Source organism: Monodon monoceros, unplaced genomic scaffold (assembly GCF_005190385.1).
Source record: "Monodon monoceros isolate NGI ecotype Baffin Bay Population unplaced genomic scaffold, NGI_Narwhal_1 Super_Scaffold_13, whole genome shotgun sequence".
Lineage (NCBI taxonomy): Eukaryota > Metazoa > Chordata > Mammalia > Artiodactyla > Monodontidae > Monodon > Monodon monoceros.
The window spans coordinates 16,141,365-16,148,897 of record NW_021703769.1 but is presented as its reverse complement, the minus strand read 5'-3'; the positions used below and the strand labels follow the sequence as shown (position 1 = coordinate 16,148,897).

Genomic DNA, 7,533 nt, shown 5'->3' with positions numbered 1-7,533 from the left:
GACTCTCAACCACTGCACCACCAGGGAAGCCCAGCAGAGATTCTTTTATAGTTACTTTTAATCGTCAGAATGATACTGATATTTGAGCAGCCAAGAGGAAGATGATTTTGAGACAAAGGAAGCTAGAGACAGAGTAGACAGCTAGTAGACAGCTATGGCAGTAGTTTAGATGTAAAGTGATAATGTCTTTGAATAGAGTGATACTTGAAGACATAGAAAGGGAATACCTAACCCTCTTTCCCCCTCACTCACAGACAAAGAATTGTCTGGCCATAAAAAAATGACCACAAGGGCTTCCCTGGTGGTGCAGTGGTTGAGAATCTGCCTGCCGATGCAGGGGACACGGGTTCTTGCCCCGGTCTGGGAGGATCCCACAGGCCGCAGAGCAGCTGGGCCCATGAGCCATGGCCGCTGAGCCTGTGCGTCTGGAGCCTGTGCTCCACAACGGGAGAGGCCACAACAGTGAGAGGCCCGCGTACCGCAAAAAAAAAAAAAAAAGACCACAAATCTTCAAAGCTAAAGCATGGTTGTTGCAGTGACAGGAAATTAAGAATATCTAAACAGTAAATGTTAAAGTTGGGTACAGTATGTTCATCTGAAAAAAAAGGACAACTATCAAAATTCTCAGTTTATAAACAGTTCTGAAACAGTTGGAGCAAAGAAATGAAAGATACATATTTTTCTGATCTATCTCCATGGTTGAAGCTCAATCCATCTTCTTCCAAAATATCTTATAACAACTACAATTTATGTAATGCAGACATGCATGTAACATACCATTTGGTTCCCCCAATACCTTTGTGATATGGGGAGTAATTCACATTTGTCCAGGACCTGACATTTTCTAACATGCTTAGATTATCTCATTCGATGCTTATATTCTTGGGGCTCACGCTCTTGCAATTCAAACTCCAATAAAAATAAAGCTACTTTCAGTTCTTTGAACACAATGTCCTGTGTTCCCTCTACTAAGTCTTGTGGTTCACCTTGTACATGCTTGTTTCTCCTTCAAAACCCAGTTCAGATCCAAGGAGAGGCCTTGGTTCCACTGTAGGAAGGGAGAGGTGAGTGTAGACACCAAGGTCCCTGAAAGGATCCCAGCCAAAGGACATAGCACAAGCTCAGATGTGTCACAGACACAGTATTACCTGCTGGCCTGGGCTTTACTGAGCTCCCTTTCTTCAGGGAAGAAAGAGAAAGTCCTCCTTTAGCCAAATACATTTCCTTTTCGCGCATTTTCAGGGTATACATGGGGGAACATACCCATTAAATTGCTCATTGGCCTATCTTTACCAGCCACTCCTCCATTTGGGGCAGATGTGAAATCATTTATCTTGTGGTGCAAGAGACTCATGGGGGTGATGATGGTGGCTGGGTGCTGTCCCAATGGGGAATGTCCCAAAGCTCCAGAGTCTCTGGACAGTCTGAGGTTCTCTTGCTGGACTAGGGTTTTGGGAAAGATGGAATGTGCTTGGCTGGATCTGAAACCTTCTGCAATTAAGTGTGGTTGAATGGGGGGGGGACCTTGGGTGGCCTTCAAGCTTTGGAGACCCCAAACCCAAGATATATTAATAGGACTGTTTCCTGGCACCTCTTCTACACATGCCCTGAGTTGTCCCCTCTGTCAGGGCAGGAGATTGTTGGGATATGGACCAAGTGTACTCCCTCTTTCTCACCCACAGGGCCTAGTCTTGTACCTGGAACACAGGGGGTCATAGCAGATGTTGGTGGAACTGAAACCACAGTCAGGCCCCTCTCTCTCTTCATTGCCTCCTGCCCCAGCTTCCAAGCCATTGCTCCATAGGCTGTCATGTGACCACCTACAAAAGCAGATAAAGAATCCCAGGTGACTTTGTGGGTTGAAGAGGTTTCAAAGCTCTTGCTTTAGAAGCTCAAGCAAAACTTTTACCCTGTGTTGACAGGATAAAGCATTCAGTCAGCAAGCCTGGGCTTGCTTAGGACTGGGGGCAGGGGAGAAGGCAGGGCAATGTTGTCACTTTAATTGCATTGACATAAATATTTGATATTCAATAAATTAGATCTGGAGCAAGGAAAACATTCTTGCAAATGGATTTTTTACCTGGGGCCCAGCCCTATTAGCTGAGGAGTGGAGGGCAGCCTGCCCGAGGGCCGGTAATTAACTCAAGTGGAGCAGAACTAAGCATTTTTGACAGGCTTCCTGGTCTGGAATTAACTGTCATCTCAGAGGGAGAAAGAAACTGCACTGTCACATTATAGTTTACAAGAGGCTCCCAGTGCTGCCAGCCAACTGTTTGGTTATGTCTCTCCCTCATGCCCTGAAATGCTTTTTCCCCATTAAAGAAAAGCCTAACAGCAACTAATGATGTATTTTATATCCATGTACCTGAATCACAGATTTCACCCAAAAAGAAAACATTCGTATGGTAATTCAATTTTCTTTTCTTTTTGGCAGTTGTAATGAAACAAGATACAGTAGATGCTGTTCTAAGTCAACACTGTGATATTTGAAGATAGTACAAACTGGATTTTTTTTCTCCTCTCCATATCAGGACTTGCCTATAACGAGCAATAGCTAAGCCACTGTCTCTCTGCGCTTTCTCCCCTGGCCCCCACCCAGTGTTGATGAAATAGCAATTGCTTCTCAGAAAAGGCGAAATCGTTGGAGCCTGAAGCTCCTTCTAGAAGCCACTGCTTGTGTTCTTGGAAACTTCTGTGGAAACTGATACAGTGGAAATTGGCGTGCCGGGCCTCACCTGGCCAGTATTGTGTTCAAGCACTTTTTTATAAGGTTGGGGAATCTCTAGCCAGACTTAATGTGTGTGTTTGCAGTGCACTGTGATGGGCAGCTGGCTTCAGAGAGGAGAGGCTGAGAGAGTGTGTATGTGTGTGTGTGTGTGTGTACATTTGTGTATGTTGGAAGGAGTGAGTTGTGTGGCGAGTATGCACAGTATGTGAGTATGCACAGTTATTTATGCTGTAACCACAAGTCACCTCCCTCATCACTGAACCCCAGCACTGTTTCCCTCCTGTCCTGCATTCAGTGGGAGCCTGGGTCTCTTGATTTGCCCCCTTTCTGCCATCCCATTCACTCCTTGCTTCCATCTGGCCTCATTCCCTACATAGAGTTAGATTTGAAGATGGGATCATGGGGACTTCCCTGGTGGTCCAGTGGTTGAGAATCCGCCTTCCAATGCAGTGGACGCGGGTTGGATCCCTGGTCGGGGAACTAAGATCCCACATGCCACGGGGCAACTAAGCCTGCGCTCTAGTGCCTGCATGCCTGAACTACTGAGCCCAAGTGCTCTGGAGCCTGCACACCACAACTAGAGAGAAGCCTGTGCACCACAACAAAGAGCCCTTGAGTGCTGCAACAAAAGATCCCACATGCTGCACTGAAGATTCCGTGTGCCGCAACTAAGACCCGATGAGCCAAATAAATAAATAAATAGAAAAAAAAACCAAAAGAAGATGGGATCATGTCCCTCCCCTGCTTGAAAATCTTTCTGACTTTCTTCTTGATGCCTCAGCCCGGGTCCTTAACCTTGGCTTCTCATTAGAAGCTGAGGGACCCAGACCAGTTGGACCAGAGTCCACAAAGTTGGAGCGCAGGCAATTTGGATGCTCTGTTGGGTTGGCAGTCCCTGGCTTACAGGATCAAGCTCTACAATCTTAACCTAATATCTTAGCCTTGTTTATTAGTTTCTAACAGGTTTTTTGGTTGTTGTAGCTTTAGCGTGTTCTACATATACGATTACGCCATCTGCAAACAGGTTCAATTTTACTTCTTCCTTTCCAATTGGGATACCTTTTATTTATTTATTTTTCTTGCCTAATTGCTCTGGCTAGGACTTCCAGTACAAGCATAACTCGGAGATATTTCAGGTTCGGTTCCAGACCACCACAATAAAGTGAATATTGCAGTAAAAGTCACACAAAATTTTTGGTTCCCAGTGCATATGAAAGTTATATTTATGCTATACTGTAATCTGTTAAGTGTGCATTATGTCTAACAAGACAATGTACATTCCTTAGTTAAAAAATACTTTATTGCTAAAAAATGCTAACCATCATCCAAGTCTTCAGCAAGTTGTAATTTTTTGCAATAGTAGCAACAAAGATCACTGATCACAGATCACCATAACAGATACAATAATAATGACAAAGTTTAAAATATTTCGAGAATTGCCAAAATGTGACACAGAGACATGAAGTGAGCAAATGCTGTTGGAAAAATGGTGCTGATAAACTTGCTTGATGCAGAGTTACCACAAAGCTTCAATTTGTAAAATATGCAATATATGCAAAGCACAATAAAGTGAAGCACAGTAAAACAAGTTATGCTTCTATTATGTTAAATAGAAGTGGTGACAGTGGGCATCCTTTTCTTTTTCCTGATCTTAAGAGGAAAAGCTTTCAGCTTCTCATCATTGACTGATTTTAGCTGTGGGCTTGTCATATATGGCCTTTATTATGTTAAGATACATTTTTTCTATACCTGATTTGTTTAGAGTTTTTATCATGAAAGGATGTTGAATTTCGTGAGATGGTTTTACCTACATCTATTGGAATGGTCGTAAGATTTTTATCCTACATTCTGTTGATGTGGCGAATCACATTGATTGATTCATATGTATTAAACTATTATTGCATCCCATTGATAAATCCCACTTGAACATGGTGTATGATCTTTTATTTATTTATTTTTAATAAATTTCTTTATTTCTTTATTTTTGGCTGCGTTGGGTCTTTGTTGATGTGCGTGGGCTTTCTTTTAGTTGTGGCGAGTGGGGGCTACTCTTCATTGCGGCGTGCAGGCTCCTCATTGCGGTGGCTTCTCTTGTTGCGGAACACGGGCTCTAGGCACACGGGCTTCAGTAGTTGTGGTGCATGGGCTCAGTAGTTGTGGCTCATGGGCTCTAGAACACAGGCTCGGTAGTTGTGGTGCGTGGGCTTAGTTACTCCACGACATGTGGAATCTTCCTGGACCAGGGCTCGAACCCATGTCCCTTGCATTGGCAGGTGGATTCTTAACCACTGTGCCATCAGGGAAGCCCCTGATCTTTTAAATAATCTGTTGAATTCAATTTGCTAGTACTTTGTTGAGAACTTTTGCATTTATGTTCATCAGGAATATGACAGTGTATTTTAAGCTGATACCAACTTAATTTTGATCACATACAAAAATTCTACACCTTTACTCTCCCCCATTTTATGTTACTGATATCATTATTTACATCTTTTTATAATATGTACTCATTAACAAATTACTGTAGCTATGGTTATTCAAATACTTTAGTCTTTTAACTTTTATGCTAGTGTTAAAAATGATTTATGCATCACCATTACAATATTAGAGTATTCTGAATTTTACTATATACTTACCTTTACCAGTAAGTTTCATGCCTTCCTATGTTGCTACTTATCATCCTTCATTTCAACTTGGAGAATTCCCTTTAGCATTTCTTGTAAGGCAGATCTAGTTGTGATGAACTCCTTCAGCTTTTATTTGTTTAGGAGAGTCTTTTTCTCTCATTCACTTCTGAAGGGCAGCTTTGTTGGGCAGAGTATTCCTTGTTGACAGGCTTTTTTTTTTTCCTTTCAGCACTTTGAATATATCATCCCACTATCTTTTGGCCTTCATTGTTTTGTTAAGAAATCCCCTTGGTCTACGGTCATACCACCCTGAACGCGCCCGATCTCATCTGATCTCGGAAGCTAAGCAGGGTCGGGCCTGGTTAGTACTTGGATGGGAGACCGCCTGGGAATACTGGGTACTGTAGTCTTAGAAAAAAAAAATCCTCTTATAATCTTATGGGGGTTCCACTGTATGTGATGAGTGACTTTTCTCTCGCTGCTTTAAAAAATTCCCTCTATCTTTGACGTCGGACAGTTTGATTATAATCTGTCACATTGAAGATCTCTTTGTATTCAGCCTATTTTGGATTCTTTGGGTATTATGGATACGGATGTTCATTTGCCTCCAAAGGTTTGGGAAGTTTTCTGTCACTATTTCTTCAAATAATCTTTCTGCCCCTTTCTCTTTCTCTGCACCTTCTGGGATTCACATAATGCACATATATATATTTTTTCTTGTTGCTGTCTTAGAGTTCATGCGGGTGTTCTTCACTCTTTCTCATTCTTTTTTCCTTTTGTTTCACAGATTGGCTGGTTTCAAATGATGCGCCTTTGAGTTCACTGATTCTTTCTTCTGCTTGGCTGAGTCTGCTGTTGAAGCTTTTGATCAAATTCCCTGGTTCAGTTTCTTTGTTGAACGTCTCATTTTGTTCATGTACTGTTTTCCTGATTTTGTTTAGTTGTGTATCTGTGGCCTCTTGTAGCTCACTGAACTTCTTTAAGATGATAATTTAAACTTCTTTGTAAGGAAATTCATAGATCTCTACTTTTTAGGGTCAGTCACTGGAGCTTTATGTTGTTCCCTTGGTGATGTTTTGTTTCCTTGTTTCTTCATGTGTCTTGTACTGCTGTCTTAACTTTTGAAGAAGCAGTCCTTTCCTCCAGTCTTTACTGACTACTTTAGGAGAGAAAGACCTTCCCCAGTCAGTCCAGCTAGAGATTTTTGGGGTCCCTTAAGCTTTATTCTATGGATGCATCTGCCCTACTCCTTCTGTTCTCTCTTTTTAAAAAAAAAAAATTATTTATTTATTTATTTTTGGCTGCATTGGGTCTTTGCTGCTGTGTGCGGGCTTTTCTCTAGTTGCAGCGAGCAGGGGCTACTCTTCGTTGTGGTGCGTGGGCTTCTCATTGCGGTGGCTTCTCTTGTTGTGGAGCACAGGCTCTAGGAGCATGGGCTTCAGTAGGTGTGGCACGTAGGCTCGGTAGTTGTGGTTCATGGGCTCTAGAGCACAGGCTCAGTAGTTGTTGTGCACAGGCTTAGTTGCTCTGCGACGTGTGGGATCTTCCCGGACCAGGGATCGAACCCGTGTCCCCTGCATTGGCAGGCAGACTCTTAACAACTGTGCCACCAGGGAAGTCTCAGGGGTGTCTTTCTTGGCACTGAGTTATGCCACTTTGGGAGAGGGGTGACATGGGTGAAGCGAAACTGTACTTCTTACCCTTTTCAAGGCATCTTTTCTTGGATTTTTTTTTTTTTTTTGAACATGGTGCTAGAATCTCCACTGGACTCCCAGGTTCCCACAGAGGTACTTACATCTGTGTATGGTTGTCAAAATCAATGTTTCTGTGGAGTTTGAGGGCTGGAATCTCCTATATCACCATCTTGCTGACATCACCTCAGGCTTCTCCTCCTTTAAGTCTTAAATGTGGTTTCCTTTGGTTCTCTGTATATATTTAAAAGGGTTGATTTAAAGGCTTTGTCTAGTAAGTTCAACAGCTGTGTTTTCTCAGGGATACTTTCTATTGACTCTTTTCCTGTGTATTGGCCATACTTTCTTGTTTCTGTGTATATCTTATAATCTTTTTGTTGGAAATGGGGCATTCTAAATGACATAATGTAACAACTCTGGACTCTCTTCTTCCTAAGGTTTGTTGTTTTTGCTGTTTCTTATTATTGTTGTGATTATTTGTTTAGTG

The 7,533-nt window shown here is 42.4% G+C and overlaps 1 non-coding gene across 1 annotated transcript; it reads left to right on the top strand.

The window, feature by feature from the left end:
* Positions 1-5,646: 5,646 nt before the first annotated feature.
* Positions 5,647-5,765, top strand: LOC114895071. Its single transcript, XR_003793384.1, has one exon. It is a non-coding gene; the product is annotated as a 5S ribosomal RNA (ribosomal RNA).
* The last annotated feature ends 1,768 nt before the right edge of the window (positions 5,766-7,533 follow it).